The 13977-nt window shown below is 39.7% G+C and overlaps 2 pseudogenes; both read right to left on the bottom strand.

The window, feature by feature from the left end:
• Positions 1–595: 595 nt before the first annotated feature.
• LOC113919760 lies at positions 596–1229 on the bottom strand (annotated as a pseudogene).
• A 6905-nt stretch (positions 1230–8134) lies between these two features.
• LOC113919761 lies at positions 8135–9154 on the bottom strand (annotated as a pseudogene).
• Positions 9155–13977: the final 4823 nt, after the last annotated feature.

The raw sequence follows: 13977 nt of genomic DNA, 5'->3' as shown, positions 1-13977 counted from the left end.
TTCAGTCGGTAGATCATGCAAATCTTTTTTTTTTTTTTTTAAGATTTTATTTATTCATTTGAGAGAGGGAGAGAGAACACAGGCAGGTGGAGCAGCAGAGGGAGAGTGAGAAGCAGGCTCCCTGCTGAGCAGAAAGCCCAATGTGGGCCTTCATCCCAGGACCCTGGGATAACGACCCTAGCCAAAGGCAAATGCTTAACTGACTGAGCCGCCCAGGCACCCGACCATGCAAATCTTGATCTTGGGGTTGTGAGTACAAGCCCCACATTAGGCATAGAGATTACTTTTTTAAATTTATTTTTTAAATTTTTTTAAAGATTTTATTTATTTATTCATGAGAGACAGAGAGAGACAGAGAGAGAGAGAGAGAGAGGCAGAGGGAGAAGCAGGCTCCCAAGGAGCAGGGAGCCTGATGCGGAACTCGATCCCAGGACCCTGGGATCATGACCTGAGCTGAAGGCAGACGCTTAACCATCTGAGCCACCCAGGCACCCGAGATTACTTTTTTTTTTAAAATAAGAATTTGTCTTTAATTTCTGTTTGTTTTTAAGAAATAAATGGCAAAATATATACACTGTGGAGTCTGAATCGCCAATCACAGAGTGTGAATAATGGTCCGGTTGTGCAGCTCCTGAATATACTCCTTGGTGTGGGTGACTGCTGCCTTCGGTGCTTCACGTGGAGGTGGGGGGGCCTTCCACCAACTTCACAAAATAATAGCAAAAAACCTTCTCCATGATCCCAAAGCGACCTCTGCCATGGTATTGGATGCGTTTCAGGTACTGGCCTCGCCCTGAGGTCGACTCAGCTATATATAAATTGGATCTGAATTCCACATTGTTGTCTCTCACTGCTATATCTTGTGCTTCTAAGAGAATCTCTTTAATTATTTGGGCCCCCTTTTTGTCACTGAATTCCAGTTGAGCCAAAGCCTGGTCAATGGACATTCCTTGTATGAATTTTGTCAAATACCACATCTTATCTTTGCTGTATTTTATTTGCCTTCGACAATGGTAGATTTCTGCTGGTGTCCGAGGTTCTCCAGGCAATTGTGGAGGATAAACAATTTTATTCTTCTTTTCCTATCTTTGAGAAATGTCCGGAGACCCACTCGTGTGGATATGTGATTGGGGTAAAACATTATGAGATGAAAGAAGCCGTAGGGCCAGCTTCCCCCTCAGATTCTGCATCTGTAATGCGCCCATATGTTCCAGTATTGCTGCCGCCATCTTTCTCCCTCCCTCTAGGCATAGAGATTACTTAATAAGAAAAATTAAAAAGAAAACAAAATTCAAGTTTGCCCTCTTTATTTATGTATTAGGGAACAGCTTTTTTTTTTTTTTTTTTTCCCCTTGGAGTCCTTCCTTCTGGAAATCTAAGCAGACTTGTAGGACTACAGGACCTAGTCCTCTTAAAGACAATTGCTGTCAAGACCAGTAATGGTAACCCACTGTTGCCATCAATCATCTTAATGGCCCCTTTGCTTTGGGATGTGGGCAGGCAAATACCTCCCTGGTCATTAGTTCATGTTATCACTTCATTGGCCTGGTTTTGCTTTTCTCTTTCTTGAAAGTGACAGTGAAGTTTTATTATTCTGCTTTTACAGTGATGTAAAAGAGCTCTTGCAGGAGGCAACCGCTCTCACACCCTTCTCTTTCATCCTTATAACGCGTACTATTGCAATGCAGGCCAGAGCTGTGGTATTTGCATAGAGTGGGTGGGGAAATAAGGTGTGGCAGACATTGTCCGGAGTGTGAACAGGGTGGTACCACCAATGTGCTCAGTGCACCAGGCTCACACATTGATTGAGACATCACCTTCTGTAGCACTGTCAGTTCAGCTCCGGCCCAGATCTCCTAACTCTGCAAGAATAGAGGGTAGGCATGGAGAGGCTTGGTTTTTCATCAAGGTCAAGAACTTTAAATCTAGGCACATCTGGATTCTAATAATAGTAACAGTTCATACTTTTAGAGGGCTTTTAATATGCCAGGCATTGTTCTAAGTGCTTTAGGTACTAACTTATTTGAACCTTACAACCTCCCAATAAGGTATGCATTATTAGTATCCCTTCCTTACAGAGGCCCACTGAAGCACAGAGAGGTAAAGGAACTTGCTGAAGGTCACACAGGTAGTGTGCTGTGGAATTCAAGATTTGAACCCAGATAGTTTGGCTCCTGATTCTGTGCTTTTATCCATTATTAAACACTTCCACATACTAGGCATGTAGCCTCCCTTGGGTAAGTTATTGAATGTCACTGAGTCTCATTTTCTCATTCTTATAGTACTTATCTCAATTGGTGGGAGGAAAATGCCTAGCACAATACCTAGCACGGTTTTCTCTCTGTGGATGTTATTCTTCACCACCAGGCGGGTTCTTGTCAGCTCATTCTATGCTGTGGGCCTGGGTGGAGGACGTGGGTATTTATTTAAGGATTAATTAAGAGAGATAGCGGAGCTTTATAGATAGTTTTTCTTGTCTCCTACTTCAGAATATAAGATAATAGGTATAACTCTTAGCCCACATTCTCACAGACCCATACTTAAAAAGTAATGATTTCAGAAGATGGCTAATTTCAGCCACTTTTGTCCTGAGTAACACCAATTTCACTTCAATTTGGATGTATTGTTGAACTAATTCCCCAGAGGAGTTCATGATGAATATTATGGAAATTTATAAATTACATATTGGGCACTACTCTAAAAGCCCTTTTCTGGAAGCAGAAATCTACCCAAACTATGGTAGTTGGAATAGAGATCAAAGAATTGCTTTCTTTTGCCATTTACAAACAGTTCCTGTATTATGACTCCATTTATATGAAATGTCCAGTATAAGTGAATCCGGCAAGACCAAAAGTAGGTAAGTGTAGCCAGACCCTGGGGAAAGGGTGGGAGTGACTGATAGTGGGTGTGTGGTTTTCTTTTGGGCGCTAACAAAAATGTTGTGGCATTAGATAATGGTGATGATTGCACAACTCTCTGCATGGGCAAATTTTACAGTATATGAATATCTCAAAAATGCTGTTATAAAACAAAACTGTTCGGGGCGCCTGGCTGGCTCAGTCAGTAAAGGAAGTGACTCTTAATCTTAGGATCCTGAGTTCAAGCCCCACGTTGGGTGTGGAGCCTACATAAACAAAGCAAAACAAAACTGCTTATCTGAATGTTGTCTCTTATGCCATCAGTGGTGTCCAGAGGGAGGAAGGCACGAGCCAGGAGGATATTTTACAGGTGTCTGCTGCTCACTTTAGCAGTGATGGATGGATATTACCCCAGGTAGCACTATAGGATGTAGGACTATTATTACATTTTTCAGGTCGAGTAACCATGAGAGGCTATTTGGGATGACCAAATTCTCTATAGGTATCCTGAACCAAATCCCTATCCTATTGCTACCCTAAGCAGGGGTCTAATCACCTCGAGCTATTGTGAAAGTGACCAGATATGCCCAAACCTCTTGGCATACTATGATTTACATGATGCATATCACATAGCCAGTAATAAATCTTTGATGAATGAGTAAATGAGCAATTGAGACTCCCCAAGGATCCTCTGGGTTGGAGTAAACTTTCTGAACCCAAATAGTGCTTTTTAATTTTTCTTTTACACCCTGGACAGCTGCTCAGTAACCCCAAATATGTTGATGCAACATTTTTATAGTGATAATTCAAATGCAATGAATTGTGTTAATATTAAATTTTTAAAAAGCTTTTAGAATACAAAAGTAATGCCCTTCCCCGCCCCCTCCTCACCACACAGGCATTACTTAGTTTTTTAAATTATGGAGGTTGGGGGGAGGGGGCGTGGCATGGTGGGGGGAGCGAGGAGGAGGGGGGGTTTGTATGCTCTTAATTTTTCTCTAGACCAATAGTGACACCCTGTGGCAAATCCTTGTAATAGACTATTTTAAATCGAGTGGGTATGGATTTCCTACTTGAAGGCCAAAAGTACTATTAACCAAATTAATCAGACTTCAGACTAAATGAGAATTTATTGAGTGCCTACTATGCACAGGAACTATGCTAGATATTATTTATTTATTATTTTATATGTCTCCCAGATGACCAGGTGCTAAACTAATTATACCTATGTCATAAAGCAGGAGTGGCATTCAGAATACCTAAAATTGTATGCAAAATGTGTTTATGTGTGTTTCTAGAGAAATGGGCCCTTAGCTTCCACAACACTTGACACTGCTACCTTAGAGCATGTTTCTTTCTTTTCTTTTTCTTTTTTTCAAGGTTTTATTTATTTGAGAGAAGGAGAGAGTGAACCAGGGGAAAGACACAAGCTGGTGTGGAGTGGGGGGAGAGGGAGAGAGAGAGAAGCAGGCTCCCCGCTGAGCAGGGAGCACGATGTGGGGCTCGATCTCAGAACCCTGGGATCATGACCTGAGCCGAAGGCAGATGCTTAACAACTGAGCCACCCAGGCGCTCTAGAGTACATTCTTATCAATACTGTTGTGATAGATAACCTTTGGACCAGTTTCATCCATCTCTTTTTCTCTGGAAGTTGCCATTTCTTCTGGCAAACATGTTCACCCTAGGTTAAAAAAAAAAAAACCTTCAAGAAAAAAGGAAAGAAAGGCAAAGAAAACAAAAAGGCAAGAAGAATAGAGTTAGAGAGCGTTACAACATTGCATAATGGAATGTGTATTGGATTATATCAGTCTCAAATCCATTACTTCTGCCCACGTGAGCTTAGTCAACTTCATCTTTGAGTCTTGGTTTCCTCATCTGCAAAACGGAGGTAATAATATCAGAGAGTTAATTGTAAGAATCAATAGATGGTGATGAATTTTTAGATACAACCAAAAGAACAATCCATGAAACAAAAAAGTGGTAAATTGGACTTTATTAAAATCTAAAACCTCTGCTCTGCAAAACAGACTGTTAAGAAAATGAAAAGACAAGCCAGAGGCTGAAGGAAAATATTTGCTGAACTCATGTCTGATAAAGGACTTGTATCCAAAATATAAGAGAACCCACTGAGAAAACTTATGCTGGGGCGCCTGGGTGGCTCAGTCGTTAAGCGTCTGCCTTCGGCTCAGGTCATGATCCCAGGGTCCTGGGATCGAGCCCCGCATTGGGCTCCCTGCTCGGCGGGAAGCCTGCTTCTCCCTCTCCCACTCCCCCTGCTTGTGTTCCCTCTCTCGCTGTGTCTCTCTCTGTCAAATAAATAAAATCTTAAAAAAAAAGAAAACATATGCTTATAGGTTTGAAAGGCTAATGTAATATACAAACAAATTTTTATTTATAGCATATATTTTTTCTTGATTACAAATTAGTATTCAATTACCATAGAAAATATAAAAATGGGAGAAAAGGACAAAGAAAAAATGCAATTCATTCCATAGCTCAGTGGTAAAAATTGTTAACATTTTGATATATTTCTTTTCTTTTTTGCTAAATACACATAACTACAAACATACAGTGTCATTAGTTAACTGATGTTTAAAGTTATCTTATTTCTTCCACCTCAGAGGTCTGGATTTCTACCAAGAGAAGGAGGACCCCCTTTCCAACAGTGAGGAGTAGAATGTCAAATCCTGGTCTGTAGAATGACATGAGCCAAGTCCTGGAGTTGGGGTCAGGGTTGGGAATATAAGGCAGAAAACCTCTGGTCTGTGCTTGCTGCCTCTTGTGCCTCTGCATAGATCTTGTTTGTGTTTGGGTGTGTGCACATGTATGAGTGAACATGTGTGAGCAGGCACACACACACAGGGAAAGAAAGAAAGAGAGCTGAGAGTCCAGGGCTCAGACTGAGTGATTACACTGCTGGCTGCCCAGGAACCAGAGTGGCCTTGGGAAGCTGCTGCTCAGGGCTTTTTCCCTATCTTGGGAACATTTTGATTGAAGTATAACATAAATACAGAAAAGTACGCAGATCATAAGTACACAACTAGAATTTTCAATCTGAATACACCTAGATCAAGAAACATTACCAGCACCCCAGAACCCCCCACTATGCTCCCTTCCAGTGATTACCTACCCCAATGAGTGACCTGACTTCCCATACCATAGATTGTTTTTGTCTGCCAAACGGACTTTTAATTCTATTGGACTTGGAAAGGGAAAGATTGTACCCTCAGGTACACCGTGAAAAGAGTAAAGTTGCATCTGACATAAATAATTCAGAACTAGAGTTCCACTAAGGGGACGAGGCCATTTAGGCAGGCCTGTGGACTCTAATGTGGGAAGGCATCATCATAGCCTTGGACTTGGACAGCAAAACTTGGCTCTCTTGGAATCATTGGGGTGCCACATGATGTCTGATTGAAGTCCTATCTAAGTCATGCCTGATCTGTGTTAAATCTTGCACTTCCAACCTCAGATATACCAATACTGATCAGTTGGCTTGATTCATATCCCACCAGATAAAACTAATCCCCATACCTTCTCCTTGTCGCAATTCTTGTCAGCCTGATGGCTGCTAAACCTGCCTTGATGTTACCCACTATGACCTTAACTAGGCACTCTTACTCCTAATTTGTTGCCAGACTTTTGGAAGGTTTAGCCGTAGATAGTTCATACTGAGAAAACTAGAGAGTCAAATATAAAGAGTAATATTCAAATAATGGAAAAGGACAGGAAACAATAGGGGTATTTCTTTCTGCCTTTTGGTAAATTTTAAGACATGGAACTTTTTGGTTTCCTTTACTAGACTAGAGCAATGACCAGATCAGGGAAGTCAAAATACGTCTCAAACCTCATTTTAGTCCATTTTTAGGAAGATTCAATAACTCATCAAACATAAATAGAGCAGGGTCAAACATTCCTTATATGCGATTAGAGGTTATCCATTCTCTGCACAAGTTTAATTTTTTTCACTTGTTCCTCGGCATATCTTTCCTGTTGCTGGTTGGAAATCATTAAAACTGCCTAGAAGGCTGTTTCGGGACCGTCAGTATTAGGAGGAGTCCAAGGGGATTTTGTGAGCACTCTGTATCTAATGTACAATCTAATGAATTGTAGGGAGATGGAGATACAAGTGGGGGGGTGGGTGATTTATAATATCCTTTATAATTTAGAATACAGGAGGTGGAGTTCAAAGAGACCCAAGAGGTTAAAGAGATCAGTCTCCTACTTGGTGAGGTAATCCTTTTGAGGATAACCTTGACAGATGGTTATTTAATATCTGCTTAAACATGTTCAATGATTTCCAACGATGGGAAGCTCAGTGCTTATCTAAGCAGGTCATTTTACTTATTCACGACTTGAATTATCAGAAAGCCCTCCTTTATAGTTGTCTAAGGTCTGCCTTCTTGCAACTACTTCCCAGGGAGCCAGTTCCTTCCTGAGGAGTAATACAGAATAAGACTTAGTAAACAATTGAGCAATTTTTCTTTTTTTTTTTTTAAGAACATGTTTTTTTGTTGTTTTGTTTTTTTTTAAAGATTTATTTATTTATTTGAGAGAGTGAGAATGAGAGAGAGAGAGTACATGAGAGGGGGGAGGGTCGGAGGGAGAAGCAGGCTCCCCGCTGAGCAGGGAGCCCGATGTGGGACTCGATCCCGGCACTCCGGGATCATGACCTGAGCCGAAGGCAGTCGCTTAACCAACTGAGCCACCCAGGCGCCCGAGCAATTTTTCTAACAGAATAAGACAATTACCATGTCATTCCTTTTCTTCTCCAGGCTAAATATCTTCTTTCCACCATTCCCTATTCATCCTGGTCTCCTTCCTCTAGATAGTGTTGATTTTATCAAGGTCCAAAGAGAACAGAAAACTGTAAGTGTGGTCTGATCAGCTTAGGGTCCAATACGTCTATATCTTTCTTTTTTTCCTTTTTTTTTTTAAAAAAAGACACATTTATTCAGCGTCATGATCAGACTATTACATTTAGCAATCAACAGCATGGGTGCAAAAGAAAAAATCTACATTAAAACCCTTCGTTGGAATGCTTTACACTTTCCACAGAACAGAAACTAAAATAACCTGTTATTCGATTAGTCACAAATACATTCCTTGAGTTTTTTGCCCATACACATGAGTATTGTCTAAAACATGTCTTCTTTGTAGCAGCTAGGCCCTGCCACCACTGTGCTTGGCTGAGTTCACAAATCTCTTGTAACCTGTAGCTTCCCCGTCACTTCTCTGGCTCTCCTCTCCTGCTAAGCTTTGTTTCCTGGCAGTAATTAAAACCTTCTGCCACTGCCCTAGCTACTGCTGCTGCTGGAACCACCATAGCCACTTTGGTTTTGTGGTTTGGCAAAGTATTGGCCTCCACCACCATAGGGGCCAGAGCTTCTGCCTCCAAAATTTCCTTCTTTCATGGGTCCAGAATTTGAGGATTGATTGTTTTAATGACCATTATAGCTTCTGCCACCTCCAAAGCTGCTTCCATCATGACCAAGTCCGTTATAGCCATCCCCACGGCCACCGTATCCACCACCTCGACTGCCACCAGAGCCACCTCGACCACTGAAGTTCCCTCCGCGACCAAAGTTATCATTCCCACCAAAACCACCTCCATGACCACCACCAAAGTTCCCAGAACCACTTCCACCTCTTTGGCTGGATGAAGCACTAGCCATCTCTTGCTCAGATAGGGCTTTCCTTGCTTCACAGTTGTGGCCATTCACAGTACGGTATTTTTGAATGACAATCTCGTCTACAGAGTCATGGTCATCAAATGTTACAAAAGCAAAACCTCTCTTTTTGCCACTGCCTCGGTCAGTCATGATCTCGATCACTTCAATCTGCCCATACTGTTCAAAATAATCTCTTAGATGATGTTCTTCAGTGTCTTCTTTCATGCCACCAACAAAAATCTTTTTCACAGTTAAATGGGCACCAGGTCTTTGAGAATCTTCTCTTGAGACAGCCCTCTTTGGTGCCACAACTCTTCCATCCACCTTGTGTGGCCTTGCGTTCATGGCTGCATCCACCTCCTCCACAGTGGCATACGTGACAAACCCAAAGCCTCTGGAGCGCTTGGTGTTTGGATCTCTCATTACCACACAGTCCCTAAGCGTTCCCCATTTTTCAAAATGGCTCCTCAGACTCTCATCGGTTGTTTCAAAGCTCAAACCTCCGTTGAAGAGCTTCCGCAGCAGTTCAGGCTCTTTGGGAGACTCTGACTTAGACTTGACGGTGGTGGGAGGGGAGACTTTAACGATGCTTACTCTGCAGCGTCCACCGGCAGAAAGGCACATCTATATCTTTCTTTGATTTGGATTTAATTCTTCCATTAATGCAGCCCAAGATGGTTTTGCGTTTGTTTTTTATGGTTTTTTTTGGTGATCAAGTCACACTTTTGGCATATATTGAGCTGTGGCCAACAAAAACTGTCTTATCTTACTTTAAAAATTTACATAATTAAACAAATTAACATACCGTAAAATTAGCATTTTTTTAGCGTACAGTTCTGTGAGTCTTAATACCTGTGTAGATTTGTGTAACCACCACCACAATCAAGATACAGGATAGTTTCATCATCTCCCCCAAATTCCCTCCCACTATATCTTTGTAATTACACCCTCCTCTGACTCCTAAGCCCTGGAAACTACTAGTCTTCTTTCCAAAATATAGTTTTGTCTTTTTAAGAACGTTATATAAATGGAATCATTCAGTATGTAACTTTTTGAGACTGGCTTTTTTCACTCAGTATAGTGCCTTTTTGATTTATTCAGTTGTTGCATGTATCAACAGTTCATTCTTTTCTATTGCCAAGTAGTAATCCCTTTTATGGGTACACCATAGTTTGTTTATCCATTCACTTGTTTAAGGGTATTTGGTTTTTTCCAATTTTTGGCAGTTTTGGTAGAGCTACTGTGACCTGTCATGTGTAAGTTTTTCTGTGAACATGGACTTCATATCTCCTAAATACTTTGGAGTAGAATTGTCAAGATACATCTAATTTTATAAAAGACTTCCAAATGACTTTCAAGAGTACTTGTACCATTTTGCATTTCCATCAGCAGTATTTGAGAGTTACAGTTGTTCTACATACTTGTCAGCACCTGGTATTGTCAATATTTTTTATTTTCACCATTTTAATAGGCGTTGAGTGATATTTCATCCAGGTTTCAATTTGCATTTCCCTACTGGCTGAAGATGTTGGACTACACTAATTTGCCTTCTAAATATCCTCTTTGGTGAAATGTCTATTCAAGTTTTTTCTCATCTTTTAGTTGAGTTGTTTTCTCATTATTGAGTTTTGAGAATATATATATATACATGCTGGATACAAGTCCTTTATCAGACATATGATTTGCAAATAACTTGTCCCAGTCTCTAGCTTGTCTTTCATTCTCTTAACAGTGAGTATTTTTTGTCTTTCATTCTCTTAACAGTGAGTATTTTTTATAGAGTAAAAGCTTTTAATTTGGATTAAGTCCAATTTATCCATGTTTTTCTTTTATAGATTGCGTCTTTGGTGTCATGTCTCAAAACTCTGACTAACCCCAGGCCATGAATCTCTTTTTATATTTCTTCTTTTAACCATTGTATAGTTTTATGTTTTACATTTAGATCTATGACCCATTTTGAGTTAATTTTTTTATATGGTTCAGGTATGGGTTGAGGCTTTTGTGTGTGTGTGTGTGTATGGATGCCCAATTGTTCCAACACCCTTTGCTGAAAAACTACCCTCTCTTCATCAAAATGCTAGGTCAAAATTAATGTATGTGTGATTTTATTTCTGGGTTCTATTCTTTCCCATTGATTTGTGTCTATTTCTTCACTAATAATACACTCTTGATTATTGTAGCTTTGTAGCAAATCTTAGAGTAGTGTGATTCTTCCAACTTTTTTCCCCAAATTTATTGTGGCTTCTCTAGTTCCTTTGCTTTTCCATATAAATATTAGAATCAGATTGCCTATACTACCAAAAATATTGCTGAGATGATGACTGGAATTCCATTAAGCCTGTAGATCAAATGACATCTTTACTATGTTGAGTCTTCCCATTCTTGAACATAATATGTCTCTCCATTTATTCACATCTGTTTTAAAAATCAGTGTTTTGAGGTTTATAGTATACAGTTTTCTTAGATGTATACCGATATTTCATTTTTTGGCGCCATTGTAAGTAATATTGTATTTTATTTATTTATTTTAAAAAATATTTTATTTATTTATTTGACAGAGAGAGAGACAGTGAGAGAGGGAACACAAGCAAGGGGAGTGGGAGAGGGAGAAGCAGACTCCCCTCGGAGCAGGGAGCCCGATGCGGGGCTCGATCTCAGGACCCTGGGATCATGACCTGAGCTGAAGGCAGACGCTTAATGACTGAGCCACCCAGGTGCCCCAGTAATATTGTGTTTTAAATTTCAGTATCTAATTGCTTATCACTGCTATATAAAAATATGATTGATATTTGTGTTTGTGTTGGCTGTTTAGCCTGTAGTCTTGCTAAATACATTTATTAGCTCTAGGAAATTTTTGAAATAGATTTCTTGGGATTTTCTACATATTGTGAGACAGTTCTAATCTGTATGCAATTTATTTTATTTTTTTCTTGCTTTATTTCACTGGTTAGGAATTCTAGTATAACGTTGCATTGGAGTGGTGAGAGTAGACATCCTTGTCAAGTTCCTGACCTTAGAAGGAAAGCATTCAGTCTTTCATCAGTTAAGTATATGTTAGCTGTAGGTTTTTCTGAGGATGACTTTTCTCAATAGATTGAGAAAGATCTCATCTATTCTTAGTTTGCTGAGGATTTTTATCCGGGATGGATGTTGATTTTCGTCAAATACTTTTTTTTGTATCAGTTGAGATGCTCATGTGGTTTTTCTTCTTTAGACTATTGATATGGTGAATTACATTGATTAATTTTTAAGATATTGAATGAGCCTTCTTTTCCCACCTAATCATGGTGTATTTTTTTATATTGCTGGATTAGATTTGATATTTTGTTGAGGATTTTTGCATCTTTGTTCATGAAGGATATTAGTCTATAGTTTTCTTGTACTGTCTTTGTCTGGTTTTATCATCAAGGTCATGCTAACTTCATAAAATTAGCTGAGAAGTATTCCCTCCTCTTCTGTTTTCTGGAAGAGATTGTGTAGAATTTGTGTAATATCTTTTTTAAATGTTTGGTAGAATTCTCCAGTGAACCCATTGGGACCTGGAAATCTCTTTTCAGAAGATTTTGACTATAGATTAATTCTTTCATTAGTTATATGGCAATTTGGGTTATCTATTTCATTTAGGTGAGTTTTGATATTTTGAAGTTAAAGATTTAAAAAAATTTTTTATTATTTTATTTTTTTCTCCAAGTTTTTATTTAAATTCCAGTTTGTTAACAAAACAGTGTAATATTAGTTTCAGGTGTAGAACTTAGTGATTTATCACTTACATACAACAGCCAGTGCTCATCATGAGTGCCCTCTGTAGTACTCATCACCTATTTAACCCATCCCCCCACCCACCTCCCCTCCAGTAATTCTGTTTTTTCTCTATAGTTAAGAATCTGTTTCCTGGTTTGTCTCTCTCTCTCTTTTTTTAACCCATGTTCATCTGTTTTGTTTCTTAAATTCTACATGTGAGTGAAATCTTATGGTATTTGTCCTTCTCTGACTTGTTTTGCTTACCATAATACTCTCTAGCTCTATTCACATCATTGTAAATGGCAAGATTTTGTTCTTTTTATGGCTGAGTAATATTCCAGTGTGTGTGTGTGTGTGTGTGTGTGTGTGTGTGTGTGTGTGTGTGTGTGTGTGTATACCACCTCTTCTTTATCCACTCATCAGTCGATGGACATTTGGGCTCTTTCCATAATTTGGCTATTGTTGATAATGCTGCTATAAGCATCAGGGTGCATGTATGCTTTTGAATAGGTATTTTAGTATCCTTTGGGTAAATACCTAGTAGTGCAATTGCTGGATTGTAGGGTGGTTCTATTTTTAACTTTTTGAAGAACCTCCGTACTGTTTTCCAGACTGGCTGCACCAGTTTGCATTCCCACCAATAGTGTAAGAGGGTTTCCCTTTCTCTGCATCCTTGCCAACATGTGTTTTATCCTGTGTTGTTAATTTTAGACATTTGACTGGTGTGAGGTGATATCTCATTGTTGTTTTGATTTGTATTTCCCTGATGATGAGTGATGTTGAACATCTTTTCATGTATCTGTTAGCCATCTGGATGTGTTGTTTGAAAAAATGTCTATTCATGTCTTCTGCCCATTTTTAATTTTTATTTATTTATTTTTTATTAGAAGATTTTATTTATTTATTTGTCAGAGAAAGAGCACAAGTGCACAAGCAGGGGGAGTAGCAGGCAGAGGGAGAAGCAGGCTTCTCGCTGAGCAGAGAACCCGATGTGGGACTTGATCCGGGACCTTGGGATCAGGACCTAAGCCGAAAGAAGACACCCAACCGACTGAGCCACCCAGAAGGTGTTCCTTCTGCCCATTTTTAAAAAATATTTTATTTGAGAGAGAGGGCCACGCTCATGAACAGCAGGGAGGGGCAGAGGGAGAGGGAGAAGCAGACTCCCCACTGAGTGAGGAGCCTGATGTGGGGCTCAATCCCAGGACCCTGAGATCATGACCTGAGCTGAAGGCAGATGCTTAACTGACTGAGCCACCCAGGCACCCCTTCTGCCCATTTTTTAACTGGATTATTTGCTTTTTGGGTGTTGAGTTTTATAAGTTCCTCATAGATTTTGGATACTAACCCTTTATCAGATATCATTTGCAAATACCTTCTCCCATTCCATAGGTTGTCTTTTATTTTTGTTGATTATTTCCTTCGCTGTGCAGAAGTTTTTATTTTGATGAAGTCCTCATAGTTTATTTTTGCTTTTGTTTCCCTGATATTTTTTTAAAAATTTTTTATTGTTATGTTAATCACCATATCTTACATCATTAGTTTTTGATGTAGTGTTCCATGATTCATTGTTTGTGCATAACACCCAGTGCTCCATGCAGAATGTGCCCTCTTTAATACCCATCACCAGGCTAACCCATCCCCCTACCCTCCTCCCCTCTAGAACCCTCAGTTTGTTTTTCAGAGTCCATCGTCTCTCATGGTTC

Source organism: Zalophus californianus, chromosome 3, assembly GCF_009762305.2.
Source record: "Zalophus californianus isolate mZalCal1 chromosome 3, mZalCal1.pri.v2, whole genome shotgun sequence".
NCBI lineage: Eukaryota > Metazoa > Chordata > Mammalia > Carnivora > Otariidae > Zalophus > Zalophus californianus.
The sequence above is the reverse complement of the archived record's forward strand: the minus strand, read 5'-3'. Positions and strand labels throughout refer to the sequence as shown.